Source organism: Rutidosis leptorrhynchoides, chromosome 2 (assembly GCF_046630445.1).
Source record: "Rutidosis leptorrhynchoides isolate AG116_Rl617_1_P2 chromosome 2, CSIRO_AGI_Rlap_v1, whole genome shotgun sequence".
NCBI classification, from domain to species: Eukaryota; Viridiplantae; Streptophyta; class Magnoliopsida; order Asterales; family Asteraceae; genus Rutidosis; species Rutidosis leptorrhynchoides.
Window position 1 is genome coordinate 637,666,849 of NC_092334.1, and position 13,551 is coordinate 637,680,399.

A 13,551-nucleotide genomic window follows, 5' to 3' on the forward strand; every position below is an offset into this window, starting at 1 on the left:
AGTGTTTGTAGGTGTTTTTGGTCGTTGGTGTATGGATTAGATATAAAGTATATGTAATTTTGTTTTCATGTAAATAAGTCATGAATGATTACTCATATTTTTGTAATTTTATGAGATATTTCATGCTAGTTGCCAAATGATGGTTCCCACATGTGTTAGGTGACTCACATGGGCTGCTAAGAGCTGATCATTGGAGTGTATATACCAATAGTACATACATCTAAAAGCTGTGTATTGTACGCGTACGAATACGGGTGCATACGAGTAGAATTGTTAATGAAACTGAACGAGGATGTAATTGTAAGCATTTTTGTTAAGTAGAAGTATTTTGATAAGTGTCTTGAAGTCTTTCAAAAGTGTATGAATACATATTAAAACACTACATGTATATACATTTTAACTGAGTCGTTAACTCATCGTTAGTCGTTACATGTAAGTGTTGTTTTGAGACCTTTAGGTTAACGATCTTGTTAAATGTTGTTAACCCAAAGTTTATAATATCAAATGAGATTTTAAATTATTATATTATCATGATATTATGATATATTAATATATCTTAATATTATATATACATTTAAATGTCGTTACAACGATAATCGTTACATATATGTCTCGTTTCGAAATCCTTAAGTTAGTAGTCTTGTTTTTACTTATGTAGTTCATTGTTAATACACTTAATAATCTATTTAATTATCATATTATCATGTTATATATAATATAACAATGTATTAATATGCTTCATATATATTTAGTAAGACGTGGTTATAACGATAATCGTTATATGTATCGTTTCGAGTTTCATACGTCAATAGTCTCCTTTTTAAGTATATAACTTATTGTTACTATTTATAATGAGATACTTGATGATCATTATATCATGTTAAACATATATATTTATTCATTTATGTATCATCATGTCATATACAACTTATAACGTTCGTGAATCATTGGTCAAACTGGGTAATCAGACGTTTACAAAATTTCCCTTTCAATTAACCAAGTCTTAACAAGTTTGATTTCTTAACATGTTGGAAACATTTAATCATGTAAATATAGTTTTCATTAAACATATAATCATAGAAAGGTTCAGAAAAGTTTGGGTCACTACAGTACCTACCCGTTAAATAAATTTCATCCCGAAATTTTAAGCGATTGGAGGTGTTGGCTCATCTTCTGGAAATAAGTGCGGGTATTTCTTCTTCATCTGATCTTCTCATTCCCAGGTGAACTCGACTCCTCTACGAGCATTCCATCGAACCTTAACAATCGGTATCTTGTTTTGTTTAAGTCTCTTAACCTCACGATCCATTATTTCTACGGGTTCTTCAATGAATTGATGTTTTTCGTTGATTTGGATTTAGTCCAACGGAATAGTGAGATATTCTTTAGCAAAACATTTCTTTAAATTCGAGACGTGGAAAGTGTTATGTACAGCTGCGAGTTGTTGAGGTAACTCAAGTCGGTAAGCTACTGGTCCGACACGATCAATAATCTTGAATGGTCCGATATACCTTGGATTTAATTTCTCTCGTTTACCAAATCGAACAACACCTTTCCATGGTGCAACTTTAAGCATGACCATCTCTCTAATTTCAAATTCTATATCTTTTCTTTTAATGTCAGCGTAGCTCTTTTGTCGACTTTGGGCGGTTTTCAACCGTTGTTGAATTTGGATGATCTTCTCGGTAGTTTCTTGTATTATCTCCGGACCCGTAATCTGTCTATCCCCCACTTCACTCCAACAAATCGGAGACCTGCACTTTCTACCATAAAGTGCTTCAAACGGCGCCATCTCAATGCTTGAATGGCAGTTGTTGTTGTAGGAAAATTCTGCTAACGGTAGATGTCGATCCCAACTGTTTCCGAAATCAATAACACATGCTCGTAGTATGTCTTCAAGCATTTGTATCATCCTTTCGCTCTGCCCATCAGTTTGTGGATGATAGGCAGTACTTATGTTTAGACGAGTTCCTAAATCTTGCTGTAATGTCTGCCAGAATCTTGAAATAAATCTTCCATCCCTATCAGAGATAATAGAGATTGGTATTCCATGTCTGGAGACGACTTCCTTCAAATACAGTCGTGCTAACTTCTCCATCTTGTCATCTTCTCTTATTGGCAGGAAGTGTGCTGATTTGGTGAGACGATCAACTATTACCCAAATAGTATCAAAACCACTTGCAGTCCTTGGCAATTTAGTGATGAAATCAATGTTAATGTTTTCCCATTTCCATTTCGGGATTTCGGGTTGATGAAGTAGACCTGATGTTTTTTGATGCTCAGATTTGACCTTAGAACACGTCAAACATTCTCCTACGTATTTAGCAACATCGGCTTTCATACCCGGCCACCAAAAATGTTTCTTGAGATCCTTGTACATCTTCCCCGTTCCAGGATGTATTGAGTATCTGGTTTTATGAGCTTCTCTAAGTACCATTTTTCTCATATCTCTAAATTTTGGTACCCAAATCCTTTCAGCCCTATACCGGGTTCCGTCTTCCCGAATATTAAGATTCTTCTCCGATCCTTTGGGTATTTCATCCTTTAAATTTCTCTCTTTTAAAACTCCTTGTTGCGCCTCCTTTATTTGAGTAGTAAGGTTATTGTGAATCATTATATTCATAGATTTTACTCGAATGGGTTCTCTGTCCTTCCTGCTCAAGGTGTCGGCTACCACATTTGCCTTCCCCGGGTGGTAATGAATCTCAAAGTCGTAATCATTCAACAATTCCATCCACCTACGCTGCCTCATATTCAGTTGTTTCTGATTAAATATGTGTTGAAGACTTTTGTGGTCGGTATATATAATACTTTTGACCCCATATAAGTAGTGCCTCCAAGTCTTTAATGCAAAAACAACCGTGCCTAATTTCAAATCATGCGTCGTATAATTTTGTTCATGAATCTTCAATTGTCTAGACACATAAGCAATCACCTTCGTTCGTTGCATTAATACACAACCGAGACCTTGCTTTGATGCGTCACAATAAATCACAAAATCATCATTCCCTTCAGGCAATGACAATATAGGTGCCGTAGTTAGCTTTTTCTTCAATAACTGAAACGCTTTCTCTTGTTCATCCTTCCATTCAAATTTCTTCCCTTTATGCGTTAATGCAGTCAAGGGTTTTGCTATTCTGGAAAAGTCTTGGATGAACCTTCTGTAGTAACCAGCTAGTCCTAAAACCTGGCGTAGGTGTTTCAGAGTTTTCGGGGTTTCCCACTTTTCAACAGTTTCTATCTTTGCCGGATCCACCTTAATACCTTCTTTGTTCACTATGTGACCGAGGAATTGAACTTCTTCCAACCAAAATGCACACTTTGAAAACTTAGCGTACAATTCTTCCTTCCTCAATACTTCTAACACCTTTCTCAAATGTTCATCGTGTTCTTGGTCATTCTTTGAGTAAATAAGTATGTCATCAATGAAAACAATGACAAACTTGTCAAGGTATGGTCCACACACTCTGTTCATAAGGTCCATGAACACAGCTGGTGCATTAGTTAAACCAAACGGCATGACCATAAACTCATAATGACCGTAACGTGTTCTGAAAGCAGTCTTTGGAATATCATCTTCTTTCACCCGCATTTGATGATACCCGGAACGTAAGTCAATCTTTGAATAAACAGACGAGCCTTGTAGTTGATCAAATAAGTCGTCGATTCTCGGTAGTGGGTAGTGGTTCTTGATTGTAAGTTTGTTCAACTCTCGGTAGTCGATACACAACCTGAATGTACCATCTTTCTTCTTGACAAACAAAACAGGAGCTCCCCACGGTGATGTGCTTGGTCGAATGAAACCACGCTCTAAAATTTCTTGTAATTGGCTTTGCAGTTCTTTCATCTCGCTGGGTGCGAGTCTGTAAGGAGCACGAGCTATTGGTGCAGCTCCTGCTACAAGATCTATTTGAAATTCAACGGATCGATGTGTGGGTAATTCCGGTAATTCTTTCGGAAATACATCGGGAAATTCTTTTGCGACGGGAACATCATTGATGCTCTTTTCTTCAGTTTGTACTTTCTCGACGTGTGCTAAAACAGCATAGCAACATTTTCTTATTAGTTTTTGTGCCTTCAAATTACTAATAAGATGTAGCTTCGTGTTGCCCTTTTCTCCGTACACCATTAAGGGTTTTCCTTTTTCTCGTATAATGCGAATTGCATTTTTGTAACAAACGATCTCTGCTTTCACTTCTTTCAACCAGTCCATACTGATTATCACATCAAAACTCCCTAACTCTACTGGTATCAAGTCAATCTTAAATGTTTCGCTAACCAGTTTAATTTCTCGATTCCGACATATATTTTCTGCTGAAATTAATCTACCATTTGCTAATTCGAGTAAAAATTTACTATCCAAAGGCGTCAATGGACAACTTAAGTTAGTACAAAAATCTCTACTCATATAGCTTCTATCCGCAGCCGAATCAAATAAAACGTAAGCAGATTTATTGTCAATAAGAAACGTACCCGTAACAAGCTCCGGGTCTTCCTGTGCCTCTGCCGCATTAATATTGAAAACTCTTTCGCGGCCTTTCCATTTGTGTTCTCCTGGTTCGGGCAATTACTAATAATGTGGCCCGGTTTTCCACATTTATAACAAACTACATTGGCATAACTTGCTCCGACACTACTTGTTCCGCCATTACTCGTTCCAACACCATTTGTTCCTTTCGTTCTATTAACCCCTGGTCTGTAGACCTCACACTTTGCCGCGCTATGACCATTTCTTTTAAACTTGTTGCAAAATTTGGTGCAGAACCCCGAGTGATACTTTTCACACCTTTAGCATAGCTGCTTCTGATTGTTGTTGTTGTTGCAGTTATTATTGTTATTGGGATGATTGTTGTAGTTGTTGTTGCTGCTGCTGTTGTTGTTGTTGTTGTTGTTGTTGTTGGGCCATTTGTTGTAGTTGCGATTGATGTTGCGATTGTTGGGATAGTTGTTGCGATTATTGTTGTAATTGCTATTGTTGTCGTATTGGTGATTCTTATCACCGTTTTCCTCCCACTTTCTTTTGACTTGCTTCACATTGGCCTCTTCAGCAGTCTGTTCTTTAATTCTTTCTTCAATCTAGTTCACTAGTTTGTGAGCCATTCTACATGCCTGTTGTATGAAGGCGGGCTCATGTGAACTTATATCTTCTTGGATTCTTTCTGGTAATCCTTTCACAAATGTCGATCTTCTCTTCCTCATCTTCGAACACTCCCGGACACAATAGGCATAATTCTGTGAATCGTCTTTCGTACGTGGTAATATCAAATCCTTGGGTTCGTAACCCTCTAAGTTCTGTCTTGAGCTTATTGACTTCGGTTCTGGGACAGTACTTCTCGTTCATCAAGTGCTTGAATGCTGACCACGGTAGTGCGTAAGCATCATCTTGTCCCACTTGCTCTAGATAGGTATTTCACCATGTTAACGCAGAACCTGTGAAGGTATGCGTAGCGTACTTCACTTTGTCCTCTTCAGTACACTTACTTATGGCAAACACCGATTCGACCTTCTCGGTCCACCGTTTCAATCCGATCGATCCTTCGGTTCCATCAAATTCCAAAGGTTAGCAGGCAGTGAATTCTTTGTAGGTGCATCCTACACAATTTCCTGTACTGCTAGATCCAAGGTTATTGTTGGTATGTAGCGCAGCCTGTACTGCGGCTATGTTTGAAGCAAGAAAGGCACGAAATTCCTCTTCGCTCGTATTCAAGGTGTGTCGAGTAGTCGGTGCCATTTCCTTCAAAATAGTCAAATGAAACGAGTTAATCATATAGAATATCAAGAGTAGTCAATAGTATTTTGTAGCGTAATATGAACTTATTTATAAAAGCTCTTTCTTCATATTAGTGTTTTATACTCTTTAATTCGGGTAGTACCTACCCGTTAAGTTCATACTTAGTAGCTAACATACCATTTCAACTACTACAATTCTATATGAAAAACAAAAAAAAAACAAAAAAAAAAAAAATCATATTCAAACCTTTATACAATAACTTGGAAACTTACAATACCGCTTTTTTTTTTTTTTTACATATAGCATGAAATACAGCACATAAAACTTTGATACAAAGTAGTTGCGAAGATAATTCTAGTTAATAAATAAGGCGTTCAGCAAAGGCAATAAAGACACGTAATTCATACGTCCAGAAACAAGTCATGCATTCTGGTTTTACTATTACCACTTCCCATCCTTGGTTTTATGGAACATAACCGTTGTGACCGATAGTAAGACAATGTGTTGTAACGTCGTCAAAAGGATGAAGGTTACGTAATGACCAACAGTCTCGTAATAACCTAAAAACCTCATTTCTTACCCCAATTACCGACTCCGTCGCTTGTGGGAACGTTTTGTTTAATAGTTGTAGCCCGATGTTCTTGTTCTCACTTTGGTGAGAAGCGAACATTACTAACCCGTAAGCATAACATTCTTCTTTATGTTGCATGTTAGCCGCTTTTTTTAAATCACGAAGTCCTATATTCGGATATATTGAGTCAAAATAATTTCTTAACCCGTTGTGTAAAATAGCATTTGGGTTCCCCGCAATATATGCGTCAAAGTAAACACATCGTAACTTATGGATTTCCCAATGTGATATCCCCCATCTTTCGAACGAAAGCCTTTTATAAACCAAGGCATTCTTGGAACGTTCTTCGAATGTCTTACAAACTGATCTCACCTTAAATAGTTGTGCTGAGGAATTCTGACAGACTCTAGACAAGATTTCATCAATCATGTCTCCGGGTAGGTCTCTTGAAATATTGGGTTGTCTATCCATTTTGTGTTTTTATACTGTAAAATAGACAAGAGTTAGATTCATAAAAAAAATACTTATTAATACAAGCAATTTTTACATATATCATAAAGCATAAGCACACTATATTACATATATTACACCACACGAATACAACTATCTTATTTTGACTCGCTCGTTTCTTCTTCTTCGGTTTTGGTTCGTTTTGCCAAGTTTCTAGGGATATATGATGTTCCCCTAATACGAGCTGTCGTTTTCCACATTGGTTTAGAAAAACCTGGTGGTTTAGAGGTTCCCGGGTTATTGTCACAACTTAAGAAATACGAGTGTTGACGATACATATAAAGTTCATCGGGTTTGGAATCAAATTTCTCTATTTTTATGCCCTTTCCCTTATTGTTCTCTTTTGCCTTATTAAATTGTGTTGGGGTAATTTCTATAACATCATCGGAATCCTTGTCGGGATCCGATTCATCGGAGAATTGGTAATCCTCCCAATACTTTGCTTCCTTGGCGGAAACACCATTGACCATAATTAACTTTGGTCGGTTGGTTTAGGATTTTCTTCTACTTAACCGTTTTATTATTTCCCCCACTGGTTCTATTTCTTCTTCCGGTTCCGATTCTTCTTCCGGTTCCGACTCTTCTTCCGGTTCCTCTTCGGGAACTTGTGAATCAGTCCACAAATCATTCCAATTTACATTTGACTCTTCATTATTATTAGGTGAGTCAATGGGACTTGTTCTAGAGGTAGACATCTATCACATAATATCAAACACGTTAAGAGATTAATATATCACATAATATTCACATGTTAAAAATATATAGTTTCCAACAAAATTTGTTAAGCAATCATTTTTCAAGTAAACACGGTCGAAGTCCAGACTCACTAATGCATCCTAACAAACTCGATAAGACACACTAATGAAAAATTCTGGTTCTCTAAGACCAACGCTCGGATACCAACTGAAATGTCCCGTTCTTATTGATTAAAAACGTTCCATATTAATTGATTTTGTTGCGAGGTTTTGACCTCTATATGAGACATTTTTCAAAGACTGCATTCATTTTAAAACAAATCATAACCTTTATTTCATCAATAAAGGTTTAAAAAGCTTTACGTAGATTATCAAATAATGATAATCTAAAATATCCTGTTTACACGCGACCATTACATAATGGTTTACAATACAAATATGTTACAACGAAATAAGTTTCTTGAATGCAGTTTTTACACAATATCATACAAGCTTGGACTCCAAATCTCGTCCTTATTTAAGTATGCGATAGCGGAAGCTCTTAATAATCACCTGAGAATAAACATGCTTAAAACGTCAACAAAAATGTTGGTGAGTTATAGGTTTAACCTATATATTATCAAATCATAATAATAGACCACAAGATTTCATATTTCAATATACATCCCATACATAGAGATAAAAATCATTCATATGGTGAACACCTGGTAACCGACATTAACAAGATGCATATTTAAGAATATCCCCATCATTCCGGGACACCCTTCGGATATGATATAAATTTCGAAGTACTAAAGCATCCGGTACTTTGGATGGGGTTTGTTAGGCCCAATAGATCTATCTTTAGGATTCGCATCAATTAGGGTGTCTGTTCCCTAATTCTTAGATTACCAGACTTAATAAAGAGGGGCATATTCGATTTCAATAATTCAACCATAGAATGTAGTTTCACGTGCTTGTGTCTATTTTGTAAATCATTTATAAAACCTGCATGTATTCTCATCCCAAAAATATTAGATTTTAAAAGTGGGACTATAACTCACTTTCACAGATTTTTACTTCGTCGAGAAGTAAGACTTGGCCACTGGTTGATTCACGAACCTATAACAATATATACATATATATCAAAGTATGTTCAAAATATATTTACAACACTTTTAATATATTTTGATGTTTTAAGTTTATTAAGTCAGCTGTCCTCGTTAGTAACCTACAACTAGTTGTCCACAGTTAGATGTACAGAAATAAATCGATAAATATTATCTTGAATCAATCCACGACCCAGTGTATACGTATCTCAGTATTGATCACAACTCAAACTATATATATTTTGGAATCAACCTCAACCCTGTATAGCTAACCCCAACATTCACATATAGAGTGTCTATGGTTGTTCCGAAATATATATAGATGTGTCGACATGATTGGTCAAAACATTGTATACGTGTCTATGGTATCTTAAGATTACATAATATACAATACAAGTTGATTAAGTTATGGTTGGAATAGATTAGTTACCAATTTTCACGTAGCTAAAATGAGTAGTTTATACCAATTTTGTTTTGCTCGTCTTTTCTTCGTTTCTAATCCGTTTTGAGTGATTTAAGCGGCCACGGTTTCGTATTGAACTTGAATTTATGAAACTAAACAGAAAAGGTATAGGTTTATAGTCGGAAATACAAGTTACAAGTCGTTTTTGAAAGAGGTAGTCATTTCCGTCGAAAGAACGACATCTTGATGACTGTTTTGAAAAACATACTTTCACTTTGAGTTTAACCATGATTTTTGGATATGGTTTCATGTTCATAAGAAAAATCATTTTCCCAGAAGTATAGATTTTAAATCAAAGTTTTTCATAGTTTTTAATTATCCAAACCAAAACAGCCCCCGGTTGTAACTACGACGGCGTAAATCCGGTTTTATGGTGTTTATCGTGTTTCCGGGTTTTAAATCATTAAGTTAGCATATCATATAGATAGAGATCATGTGTATAGTTGATTTTAAAAGTGTAGTTAGAAGGATTAACTTTATTTGCGAACAAGTTTAGAATTAACAAAACTATGTTCTAGTGATTACTAGTTTACCACTTCGAATATGATAGCTTTTTATGTATGAATAGAATGATGTTATGAACATCATTACTACCTTAAGTTCCTTGGATAAACCTACTGGAAAAGAGAAAAATGGATCTAGCTTCAACGGATCCTTGGATGGCTCGAAGTTCTTGAAGCAGAATCATGACACGAAAACAAGTTCAAGTAAGATCATCACTTGAAATAAGATTGTTATAGCTATAGAAATTGAACCAAAGTTTGAATATGATTATTACCTTGTATTAGAATGATAACCTACTATAAGAAACAAAGATTTCTTGAGGTTGGATGATCACCTTACAAGATTTGAAGTGAGCTAGCAAACTTGAAAGTATTCTTGATTTTATGTAACTAGAACTTGTAGAATTTATGAAGAACACTTAGAACTTGAAGTTAGAACTTGAGAGAGATCAATTAGATGAATAAAATTGAAGAATGAAAGTGTTTGTAGGTGTTTTTGGTCGTTGGTGTATGGATTAGATATAAAGGATATGTAATTTTGTTTTCATGTAAATAAGTCATGAATGATTACTCATATTTTTGTAATTTTATGAGATATTTCATGCTAGTTGCCAAATGATGGTTCCCACATGTGTTAGGTGACTCACATGGGCTGCTAAGAGCTGATCATTGGAGTATATATATCAATAGTACATACATCTAAAAGCTGTGTATTGTATGCGTACGAATACGGGTCCATACGAGTAGAATTGTTAATGAAACTGAACGAGGATGTAATTGTAAGCATTTTTGTTAAGTAGAAGTATTTTGATAAGTGTCTTGAAGTCTTTCAAAAGTGTATGAATACATATTAAAACACTACATGTATATACATTTTAACTGAGTCGTTAAGTCATCGTTAGTCGTTACATGTAAGTGTTGTTTTGAGACCTTTAGGTTAACGATCTTGTTAAATGTTGTTAACCCAAAGTTTATAATATCAAATGAGATTTTAAATTATTATATTATCATGATATTATGATATATTAATATATCTTAATATTATATATACATTTAAATGTCGTTACAACGATAATCGTTACATATATGTCTCGTTTCGAAATCCTTAAGTTAGTAGTCTTGTTTTTACTTATGTAGTTCATTGTTAATACACTTAATGATATATTTAATTATCATATTATCATGTTATATATAATATAACAATATATTAATATGCTTCATATATATTTAGTAAGACGTGGTTATAACGATAATCGTTATATGTATCGTTTCGAGTTTCATACGTCAATAGTCTTCTTTTTATGTATATAACTTATTGTTACTATTTTTAATGAGATACTTGATGATCATTATATAATGTTAAACATATATATTTATTCATTTATGTATCATCGTGTCATATACAACTTATAGTGTTCGTGAATCATTGGTCAAACTGGGTAATCAGACGTTTACAAAATTTCCGTTTCAATTAACCAAGTCTTAACAAGTTTGATTGCTTAACATGTTGGAAACATTTAATCATGTAAATATAGTTTTCGTTAAACATATAATCATAGAAAGGTTCAGAAAAGTTCGGGTCACTACATTTACCCCATAAGTAAAACTTCAGACATGCGTACGCAAATAAAATCTTTTAAACAATTACCGGGTGAATTATTTCATGAAGCGTATGAACGTCTGAAGGAGTTACTTATGGCATGCCCACACCATGAGATACCCAAGTGGGAATTGGTTAAAGTTTTCTATGATAGTTTAGATTCCCAAAACAGGCAGTTTCTTTTGGCGGCTAGTGGTGGGGCATTCTTAACTCGGTCTAGTGATGATGAATGGACTTTCTTTGAACAGTTAAGCAAGGGTTCAAAAACCCAAGCTTCGGTTAATCGTAAACAACCTAGTACCTCCCGAGTGAATCATGTTTCCAATTCGGGTGGTTCATCTAGGAACTTAGAGCAGGAATTTGATGATTTGAAAATGCTTATATTTAACAACCCAAACCAGGGTCTTGCTTGTAATGTTTCACCGGTTCAGGAAGTATGTGAGATTTGTGGAGATCCTTATCACTTTGCATACTGATGTAGAAATGGGATTTCACCGGTAAATCAGCAAATAGTGGAAGAACAAGTTAACGAGGTTCAGGGACGGAGATTTGATCCATACTCCAACACGTAAAATCCAGGTTGGAGAAATCATCCTAATTTCAGTTGAAGCAATAACAACGCTTTGAATGCTAACCAAGGGAACCAACTTAGACCACAAAATAACTTTCAAAACCAGGGTAACTGAAATGTCCCGTTCTTATTGATTAAAAACGTTCCATATTAATTGATTTCGTTGCGAGGTTTTGACCTCTATATGAGACGTTTTTTTCAAAGACTGCATTCATTTTTAAAACAAACCATAACCTTTATTTCATAAATAAAGGTTTAAAAAGCTTTACGCAGATTATCAAATAATGATAATCTAAAATATCATGTTTACACACGACCATTACATAATGGTTTACAATACAAATATGTTACATCGAAATCAGTTTCTTGAATGCAGTTTTTACACAATATCATACAAACATGGACTCCAAATCTTGTCCTTATTTTAGTATGCAACAGCGGAAGCTCTTAGTATTCACCTGAGAATAAACATGCTTTAAACGTCAACAAAAATGTTGGTGAGTTATAGGTTTAACCTATATATTATCAAATCCTAATAATAGACCACAAGATTTCATATTTCAATACACATCCCATACATAGAGATAAAAATCATTCATATAGTGAACACCTGATAACCGACATTAACAAGATGCATATTTAAGAATATCTCCATCATTCCGGGACACCCTTCGGATATGATATAAATTTCGAAGTACTAAAGCATTCGATACTTTGGATGGGGTTTGTTAGGCCCAATAGATCTATCTTTAGGATTCGCGTCAATTAGGGTGTCTGTTCCTAAATTCTTAGATTGCCAGACTTAATAAAAAGGGGCATATTCGATTTCGATAATTCAACCATAGAATGTAGTTTCACGTACTTGTGACTATTTTGTAAATCATTTATAAAACCTGCATGTATTTTCATCCCAAAAATATTAGATTTTAAAAGTGGGACTATAACTCACTTTCACAGATTTTTACTTCGTCGGGAAGTAAGACTTGGCCACTGGTTGATTCACGAACCTATAACAATATATACATATATATCAAAGTATGTTCAAAATATATTTACAACACTTTTAATATATTTTGATGTTTTAAGTTTATTAAATCAGTTGTCCTCGTTAGTAACCTACAGTTAGATGTACAGAAATAAATCGATAAATATTATCTTGAATCAATCCACGACCCAGTGTATACGTATCTCAGTATTGATCACAACTCAAACTATATATATTTTGGAATCAACCTCAACCCTGTATAGCTAACTCCAACATTTACATATAGAGTGTCTATGGTTGTTCCGAAATATATATATATGTGTCGACATGATAGGTCGAAACATTGTATATCCGTCTATGGTATCTCAAGATTACATAATATACAATACAAGTTGATTAAGTTATGGTTGGAATAGATTTGTTACCAATTTTCACGTAGCTAAAATGAGAAAATTATCCAATCTTGTTTTACCCATAACTTCTTCATTTTAAATCCGTTTTGAGTGAATCAAATTGCTATGGTTTCATATTGAACTCTATTTTATGAATCTAAACATAAAGAGTATAGTTTTATAGTCAGAAAAATAAGTTACAAGTCGTTTTTGTAAAGGTAGTCATTTCAGTCGAAAGAACGACGTCTAGATGACCATTTTAGAAAACATACTTCCACTTTGAGTTTAACCATAATTTTTGGATATAGTTTCATGTTCATAATAACAATCATTTTCCCAGAATAACAACTTTTAAATCAAATTTTATCATAGTTTTTAATTAACTAACCCAAAACAGCCCGCGGTGTTACTACGACGGCGTAAATCCGGTTTTACGGTGTTT

The 13,551-nt window shown here is 34.6% G+C and overlaps 1 pseudogene; it reads right to left on the minus strand.

The window, feature by feature from the left end:
• Nucleotides 1-11,165: 11,165 nt before the first annotated feature.
• Nucleotides 11,166-11,279, minus strand: LOC139895256 (small nucleolar RNA R71; annotated as a pseudogene).
• Nucleotides 11,280-13,551: the final 2,272 nt, after the last annotated feature.